The sequence below is a fragment of the Channa argus genome, chromosome 5, assembly GCF_033026475.1.
Source record: "Channa argus isolate prfri chromosome 5, Channa argus male v1.0, whole genome shotgun sequence".
Classification (NCBI taxonomy): Eukaryota; Metazoa; Chordata; class Actinopteri; order Anabantiformes; family Channidae; genus Channa; species Channa argus.
Window position 1 is genome coordinate 25,195,938 of NC_090201.1, and position 9,915 is coordinate 25,205,852.

Here is a 9,915-nt window from a genome sequence, read left to right on the forward strand (position 1 = left end):
ATAAGAAAACAACAAAGGCTTAAAGCGTGGTGACGACAGATTCATGGTCATAGTTTCAATTTGAGTTTCTCCTGAATGGAGACGGACAGTAAATGTAGGGTTTTCATCAAAGGCCAATGACTGTGCAAGGACACTTTCAACACTACAGGAAACCAACTTAGTGTTGCAAGTAAATTGTTGTTCAATGTCATTTTTTTTTAAGGGAACCATATAAATTTGAAGGCATGGATGGGGATCGAACCCACGATCTTTGGTTTACGAGACCAACGCCTTACCACTTGGCCACCACGCCTGTGATGTAAGGCACCAGGCTCATATTTCACAGTGTCTTTTTGTCCACCTGCACCACTTAGGTAGCGACGTGCACCTCCCCAGAACTTTAACTACACTCAGCCTTGATGGGCTCATCCTCTGGTATCTTCTCTCTTTCCTTTTTTCCTCCTACGTCATCTACTCAGGTTTTGTCACCATTGTGCAAAAGAGAAAAAAACAAAACAAACTCAACCCAGTTTCCCAGAAACCCAAGCACCAACTAACACGATGGCAGTGGACCTGCAGAGTCAGACCAGCACACGGACGCATGCATTTAACTGATAATACACACGGCTCAGTGTGATCCGATGCTACTTTGCCTGCCTGCGTTGCGTTGCTTGTTTCAAGCTGGTCTTTGTTCTCATCCTCAATTTCACATTAAGACAAATGCCTGCACTGAAAAATCCCTGTTCAAGAAGCAGGAGTCCCCAGGGACATGGTACGGTGACTTCAAACCTGAAGTTTCCCTCCTAACATGGTGAGTATTTACACCACAGATGCTTTTAGAGGAGTCTTCATTATGGACATAGTAAGTGACTGCTGCTTGCAAAACAGCAAAGATTAAGAGACGGAGAAAGAAAGAGGCCATCAAACACAAATACTGTAGGTGATCAGCGTCTGCTAAAGCAGTGTTCAGTGCATTACACACCGTATGTTTACGCATGCAGTTCATTGTCCCCCTATAATTTTACACGCTGTTAGAGAACATTTAAACACCCACCCACCCGCCCACCCACACACACACACACACACACACACACACACACACACACACACTGTACATTTCTATAAAATCTGGTCCCTATAATTTTAAAGGCAGTTAGCAAAGAGCAGAACACACACAGACCTGCTCCCCTCAGGTCTCAAAGTTGTCCCTGTAATTTTGTGTTGTGATGCGGAAAAAAGAACCATAGATTAACCGTGTAATGCCAGTTTGATGCATATGAGAAGTTTCACCTTATGTTATGACTTTATAAAGATAATGTGTCTGAAAATATTTGAAATGATATTAAAATTATTATTAGAATGAATGATATTCAAAACTACCCTAATTATTTCTTGCAGCATAATTATATCAAGATAACCAGGAAACAGCAAATAATATCTGCCAATTTGTCACATAACAATACTGATTATTAATAAAGATTAAGTGGAAGGAAGAGAAATGTTAAATGAGGGAACTGGTAAATCAATAATACTTTATCATGAGATGTTCTCTGCGCATTTCAAAATTATGATTTAAAAGAAATTAGGAGAAGCTACCAATGTGCAAATTGTCCAACCACCTGCAGCATGTTGGCACTGAAATGACCAATTAGGTAGAAAACAGTTACAAACAAGACATTTCTACATGGCCTCATGGGATCAAGAAACAAATTCATTCATAAACGTGATTCATTTCTAAAAAAAAAAAAAAAAAAAATGTGGTTTGAAGTTTTTCATGATGCCACTTTCCACCACCTGAATCATTCTTTCTTCTTTTGGGAAACTTTCGTTGAGCTTCTGCAGAAACTGAATCTGGAGTAAAAAGGCTGGTGTGAAAACTCAACTCTGTTTTATGGACATCTGTTACTTTTCATATGAATATCTGTTTCCCATTTCCGCTGTAAAAAAAGAACATCTCCACCTGTGAACTGTCCCTGATATGAAACTCTATCTTAATATATGGAAAAATATGTTAATGTGAATGGGTAAAGAGGAGGGGGGTGTACCTCTGTAATTTGCATATGAATCTTCAAACCTGGAATAAAACCTTAACTGATGGTTGAGAAAGAAAATGATGTTCTTTAAATTATTTAAAAAAATTAAATAATTTTGTAAATAATTTCAGGGGATTGAACAAATCCCCGGGTCGATCAGGGGATTGAACCACTGATAGAACCGCCCCTTGTCTCTAAATTGAAAAGTCCTGTCGTCCACCACCCGCTGCGCCTCCCTACGAAACTTTTTCACTTCATTGCTTCAGGCATCAAACACTGAAGCGTCGGGGTTTGTACTGTTGATCACCAATGCAAACAGACGCACTAAGAGTCAGCGGGTTCTGCAGAAGGGACCGGACAAAGCGACTTGGGAATGAGAACGGGCTGATTCTTCCAAATGCATTTGATGGATTTCCAGCCATCTGAGGTGTTATCGTGCCACTGAATGGTGTCATCACAATGCCTTCAGTTATGGTTCAATATGTCGCCCACTTCCTGCCAGTATTTGTATTATTTTACTATCGTTGATGTGTCTGAAAATAAGTTACACATTGCACTGGTGTTCCTAATTTAGTGGTGTCTTTTAACGCACTGACCTGCTGGGCGACACTTCTCACCAACAATGGCAGTTAAAAGGAAAATGCAAACAAGTTATCGGGTCAAAGTCCGTTGCAAACATCACCAGCACTCAATTACAATGTGCTGTTTGTTCTTTGGACTCAAATGTGAGAAAGCGTCAAGAATCTTTTTATTCAGCTGATGACATTTACTAATCGTTTCCTGTATCAGTAGCTCAGATAGAAATAGATTAAATATCAAGGCAGGAAACATCGTCAGTGGCATTTCCTTCAGAGCAGTTTAATATTTTGAACAATGTGATACGTGATGACAGAACCCGTCTAATTAATGAATTCTTTTCATTTGTGTTTGTAATTTAAACCTTCACATTTATACTTAAAACTCCCTTAAAGTTTGTTTAAATCGCAGGCTTTCGTCAGACTCGGACTCATTTATGTTGGTCTTGAATTGGAGAAAAGTTCAGGGCTTCATTAGACACTTGTAGCTTTACGGGATGAGAGACCATGTTATTTACTGAGCTTCTGAGAAAAAAATACAATGTGCTTTGCTGCACAGGCCTAAATGTTCGGACCAAATCTCTGCTAAATGGTGAGACTTCACACGTTTCGCTCCGCCGTCGAGGCTTTTGAAAAGCTAATGGCATTTACCACGACACCAACATGCAAAATCACTGCAACAATTACATATTAAAGCCAGAGGCCGAAACTTTGTCTCCGCGGGAGATTCTAGGGGTCAGAGGTCAGGGCTCTGTAGCTGAATAGACTGTTCCAGCTCCAAGGAAGAACAGGACTTTATTGTGTCCTGGAAGTGGATCCTCCAAAGACCTTTGGCCTGTCAAAGATTAAAGCTCATTAGCTGGCGAACCCCCTCCCATCCCCTCAACACCTAACTCACCCTTTCACCCCCAAATCTCCCAACCCCCATCTCTGACCCCCTGAGGCCGGCTTAAGTCCTGACAGTGAAGTAGCTCAGAAAAGACACTGTGTCCACACTAGATTAGCTATTCAGATTCAGATTTACTTCTTACAACAGAGAGTAATTTTCTTATGTGTGATGCAGGAAGCTAGTTAAGACAAACTTGACGGTTCTGTGTTTGGACATGTCTTCCTGCCTCCGTCCTTATACTTGGTTTTTATGTTGTTGTTGGTCGTCATACAATTTGGTCGTCATACAATGATGTGATTGTGAAGGTTTGTGCACAAAGGGTTTTGCACCACCTTCTGCAGCAAGCATGCTGAAGGCCTTACAAACCATCGGCATCGAAAAAGATTTGCACCCTTAAACCTGTTCCTCCAACTGGACTTTCCAGATTATATCTATTCGTGGCGCAAACCCCTGCTTTGCATTGTTTAAGTGCATTCATTCAGAATGAAGCCTAAGCCAGTCCACTGAGAAGGACGTTTGCTTGCCTTTACCTCGTTGTTGCCTTTTTTTTTAGAGTTGCTCGCATGATTCTGTTGGAATCTTCTGTGAACAAGCTGGAAACGCTGCTATGGACAGAACAAGTCAGCAAGTAAAGAAACGGGAAAAGTGAAAGATAAAGATCTGGAGGCAGCAGGCTATCAATGCCTCGCAGAGTTCTTTTGTGTTCGAATCCACTGTGCATTTGTAAATCCACCATTTAGTGGCTCCACTATGCATAAGAGGGGGGGTGGGGGCTGGTGGCTCAGTGGTAGAGCATTGGGTTGGTCTGCTGAAGCCCGTGGGTTTCCAATTCCCACCCCACCAGGTGTGGCCCCGAGCTCGGATGAAATAAACGCGCGGGACACGTTCTGCTGTGGTGACCCCTGAAGGGCCAAAAGCCGCTGATAGTGGTTCTACTATGTATAATTATAAAACAATATGCACGACAACGTGAAACCTGCTTGAAGCTTTACGTACTTTCCAAGATTTCTTTGATCATTGATCCTTTTCAAATCAAACTAAATATTTTTCTTTCTCACATACTCTGGATTCTAGTTTTCTCACCCTCCTCCTGTCACTAATATACTGTATCTTGCACTCCTTCTTACACACACACACACACACACACACACACACCATTACAGTATATCCACGCTCACTGTTTTGTAAATAAACGATATGTGTGCATCTGTCACCCCATTCATCTTGTTGTCATACTAAGGGATCCCACTATGTGTGTGTGTGTGTGTGTGTGTGTGTGTGTGTGTGTGTGTGTGTGTGTGTGTGTGTGTGTGTGTGAGAAGAGTGATCTAACATTCGCACACCTGTTGTCATGCTGTGAAAACTCACTAGTTTAACCAAAATGTGACCCATCACCTTTCCTGTAATTCTGTCCCATAAACTACGTCCAGAACTGTAACAGTGTGTGTGTTTGCATCTGTGCCAGTTGTGCACGAGTGTGTCCGAGTGTGTTTGGCCTGTGCGCATTGTAAAACGCCCAGTCAACTATGCAGCTGTGAACACAATGTGTGTGTGTGTGCGCACTCAGTGGCTCTTGTGTTTAAGTGGCAGCTGTGCAGTCCTCCCTCACTTCGGAGACTGTTGAAGATGTTACTGCACTTGTCAGACAGTGAACTGAAGCCATTTGGTGTTTGACTTACGGCAGCGTGCTAACAGCAGGACGCCAACGACAAGATGCCAACACAGCCAAACTATGGTAGATAGTTAGTTCCTAAGGCTTGGGAGTAAGTGAGTCACATGACCATCCAGCGAGTACTGCGTGTAGCTCAGTCTGTATCCATGGATGGTTCATTAAAATAGTTTTTATGATTATTGAAGATTACTGTGAAACTTTGTGTATTAGGTCTTTCCAGTTTATGCTGTTTTCTACTTTTGCTCCACACTTTGTGGGGAAATATTGCACTTTTTACTCAACAAGTTCAGTTACTAGTTACTTTTCCAATAAACATCAGACATCAGGCTGATTTGTGTGTGAGACGGCAACTTGCTGTGACACCAAACAGGCAACTGCAGCAGCACACAGAAAGAAAAGCAACTGCAGCAGCAGATACATGATATTTAAAAATGACAAATAGCACTAAAACTACATCGCCATTCTCACACACACACACACACACACACACACAAAACCACAGAGCTTGCTGCTGTTTATTGTGCGTGAGATCTGCAGCTCTGCCCTCTGTCTGAGCTAAGCAGACGGTTAAAGCAGCTAAACTACAGAGAAAACGCTGAGAAAGGCTCAACTGTATGCAAACACCAACTTACGTGGCTCCACCTTCAACTGAAACACCTGAGGATTAGCTCATGTTTGTGGTCTCCCAAATGTCGTTCACACGTCTTTAAGGAGTTATCAGGACACGGACAAGATTAACGTCTTGTGGAATCCAACTGTCGACACTGCTGCTGTATCTGACGCTGGCAGACCCATCATATAACAACTGTCTAGTTGGAGAATAATATGTGAATTATATACTCTACAAAATGCACGGCCAGGACTACAGATTTATGACTTTGACTCTGTGTGTGGATGCACTATCTGGCTTTTCAGACAGATATTAAAGCCTTTTGGTGTTAAGCCGACGCTTTGTTAAGGCGAATTGTTACACTAAACTCGTTAAACATCTTTTTTCTTGATGTATTCTGATGTGGCCCATGTACAAAATACACCGCAAAAAACAGCGATGGCAGAGAAATCGAGTATCAATGTGCCTTTGTTTTTAAATCACATGGAAGCTGGATGGGAAACAGAGAAGCCTCACAGTCCTTCTCAGGGTCTAGATTTAGTGGAGTGGTGTAAATACCTGGAAACAAAATCTGAAAATCGGACATTTGGTCTGAAATATGTCATTTTTGATTTTCATCCCAAAGGTCTTCAGTCTGCGGCAAACACAACGAATCCACACGGCAGTTGCAGCACTTTTGGAGGGGACTGTGAGTAAATGTCCATCTGTCCTCCATACGTCTTACTGTCAGACCAAGATCCACATACCATGTGTGAGGGCATGAGGGATGCCATAGTACAGGACGGCACACATGAGCTATTTCACTTTTTTGTGGACTAAGTCTTTAAAATAAGCCAAAGACAAGTGGACATTGAAAACTGTGTTGATGTTCTGCATGAGTAGCAGCAAGAGAGCGGTTCGGTTAAAGAGTTTGAAAAGACCGTCTCACCTTTTGCGTCCAAATGTGTGGGACTGATTAAATTTGTCCAAAACAACAAAAGGGAAGAAAGAAGAAAAAATAAATAAAGGTTTGGATATTTTGAATGTTAGTATTAATCCAGAGTATTTTGTTTCTTTTGTATTTGAGGAGCATTTTACAAGAACATTTCTTTTGTGGCAATTCAGCCCATTGTTTTCACTATTCAGGACATGTTGACGCGTAAAACCTGATCCAGCAGACTCCCTCTGGTCGTCAGATATAAGCAGAGGAGTTAAATATTCCCCTCTGGAATGTGGTAAAGGTGCGGAGGAGGAGGAGGAGGAGGAGATGTTAGTCTGGTCAAGTGTCAGGTTGTTTGATATTCAGCAAATGGCTTTTATCTTGTAGTGGTGACAAGCGAAGACAAGCTGGCTGATGGGAGGGGTGTTGGGTACACGACCCCTCACGGTCAAAGAGATGCTTATAGTGACGTGGTTTATCAGGGAACTTTTTTCTTTCCTTTAACATCACAAATTAGTAGTTTGTTTCCTAAAATTATTATTTTGTGTTGCTCCCAGATGTAACATGTGTTTTGAGTAAAGCTGCGACAGTTTGTCATTTATGGAAGTTTGTCAACTTTCAGAAGTAGTTTTGAAAAGTGTCTCAATTATTTTGAAAAGCACTAAGATCTTTAAGTGGTTTTTCAAACACATTCGGTTGATTTCGCATCAAAAATGTGAGAATTTGCGGCTTTTGTCTTGATTTACAATAAATGTAATGTAGTCGGATTATACCCCATTTTATATTCTTAAACCATTTTTTTTAAGTTTCAGACAAAATCCTTGTTTAATTTCCAAAATGTAAATTAGTTATTTGCAGCTTTCTTATTCTAAATTCAAAATATATTCATATTTTTGCTATCCGGATAAACGTGAAATGTAACAATAGTTTACACAGTTTGACACAGTGGAATAAATGGACACATACAGCTGAACACTTTTAAAAAACACATAAAAATGAATTAAGCTCTGAGCTCTGTGAAAGTTCTCTCTCTTTTTTTTTAATTATTTTTGAAACATTTCCGAAACATTCCAGTGTTGTACTGTACAGGTTTGCAGCCTGGTTAAACGCTCTCGAGACTGTGTGGCCGTCACTTGACGTCGCATTAGGTTGCGGCAAAACTTGACCCCGGTGGTTGGTTGTTCTCCAGAGTTTGTGGCGATGACCCCCTTTTATACCGGCACACTGCTCCCAACATGACTGAGGAGGCTGCTGTTAGTGTGAAACGACAGTTATCACACACACACAACCCCGACCTCCCAATCCGTTAATGTGCACTCACCCAGCCCACTGCTGACTTCCTCACACACTCACACACACAATGGAAGCCCACTTTCAGTTCTCTGTTTGAGTTCCCATCAGCACAAGAGGTCTTACAATAAAAGAGATGTGTATTTGTGTGTGTGTGTGTGTGTGTGTGTGTGTGTGTATGGGGGGGGGGGGTTGGGGGGTGGTCTTTTTTTGTCTTCCTGTTTTCTCTAAAGACTTGTGCCTTTTCCTCTCAGACTTAAAGAAGAAAACTGACATTTCCCAGCAAAGAACTAGCTGCTGAAGCAAATAACGTTCACGTTCAGGAGCTTGCAGAGGAAACAAAAACACTATCGACAAAGCAAAGAAAGAGCCATAAATAGGAGGCACAGCCGTGCAGTTCTGTTGGTCTATATTTAGATGCAGCAGTGGTTAGCATGTGCACAGTGAAGACATTTAGCATGTTAGCCTGCAAACATTTGCCTGGGGAACAGTACATGCATGTGGAGCTGAGGTGCCATTAGTTTTGCAATTATTTGGTATTATGCAGAGCACGAGGTACGATTAAGGCAAAGTTACGATTCAGTGTGTTACAGTTCATCTTAAGGGGGGGGTGGTCTTTCTACCTAAACCTGTCAATGTCAATCACGTGGACTAATTCTAATAGAATAACAACCAACCTCTTTAAAGTGTCCTTGGCACCAAGAGCAGGTGAAAAGGACGGAAGGCGAAAAATATCATTTCAATCAAATTCAATACACACACACACACACACACACACACACACACAACCTTGAAATGTTTTAAATACCAATTGAAATTTTCCAAGTATTGTTATGTTAAAAACACAAATGTAAGTGTGATTTATTGGGATTTTATGTGTTGGACCAACACAGAGTGGTACATAATTGTGAAGTGAAAGGAAAATGATAAATGTTTTAGGATTTCTTACAAATAAAGATCTGAAAGTGTGCAGTGCATTTGTATTCAGCCCCCCGAGTCAGTACTTTGTAAAACTACCTTTTGCTGCCTCTGACCAGCTTCTTCCTCATGTTTGCTGTGTCCCCCACGTGGCTTGTGGGGACTTCTTATGTCTTTCTGTCAACAATGGCTTTCTTCTCGCCACTCTTCCATAAAGGCCAGATTTGCGGAGCGCACGACGAATAGTTTCCCACAAATAGCTCCTGGCTCTGATTAATGCCGTCCTTGTCCGTTCTGTCAGTTTGGGTGGACGGCCACGTCTTGGTAGGTCTGCAGTTGTGCCCTTTTCGGGTGATAGATTGTACAATGCTCTGTGTGATGTTCAAAGCTTGGGATATTTTTTATTTAATGTTCTCTAACAAACCTCTGAGGGCTTCACAGAACAGCCGCATTCATACGGAAATCACGGATACGGAGCACAGGTGGACTTCATTTACTGATCTTCTGATGGTAATTGGTTCCACTGGATTTGAGTTAGTGGTATCAGCGTAAAGGGGGCTGAACACAAATGTTCACCACACTTTCCAGGTATTTGTAAAAAAAAAAATAATAATTTGAAAACCATTTATCGTTTTCCATTCACTTCACAATTATGCACCACTTTGTGTTGGTCCATCACATAAAATCCTGATAAAGTACATTTACATTTGTGGTTGTAACGTCACAAAATGTGGAAAAGTTCAAGGCCATGAAACTAGTTTGAAAAAATAAAAATAAAAAACCTGAGTCTAACCTCAAAACCAGGTCTCTTTTATTCACTCGCACACATTCTTCATTTAAACCACACAGGAAACGAGTCAGATGTCACCGGGGAATTTTCAAGAGTCTCAATACTCTGCATTTGTTTTTCCACTCAAAGTGTGATGCAGAGCGGGACCTCCCCTCGTCGCTCCCATTTACATGAACCCACTGACCCTGATTCTGTGCAGACGCAGATAAAGGTATGAGGAGGATCAAAGTGCGCAGACAG

The 9,915-nt window shown here is 41.5% G+C and overlaps 1 non-coding gene across 1 annotated transcript; it reads right to left on the reverse strand.

Annotated features, from left to right (window-relative positions):
* Positions 1-220: 220 nt before the first annotated feature.
* Positions 221-292, reverse strand: trnat-cgu (transfer RNA threonine (anticodon CGU)). Its single transcript has one exon. It is a non-coding gene; the product is annotated as a tRNA-Thr (tRNA).
* Positions 293-9,915: the final 9,623 nt, after the last annotated feature.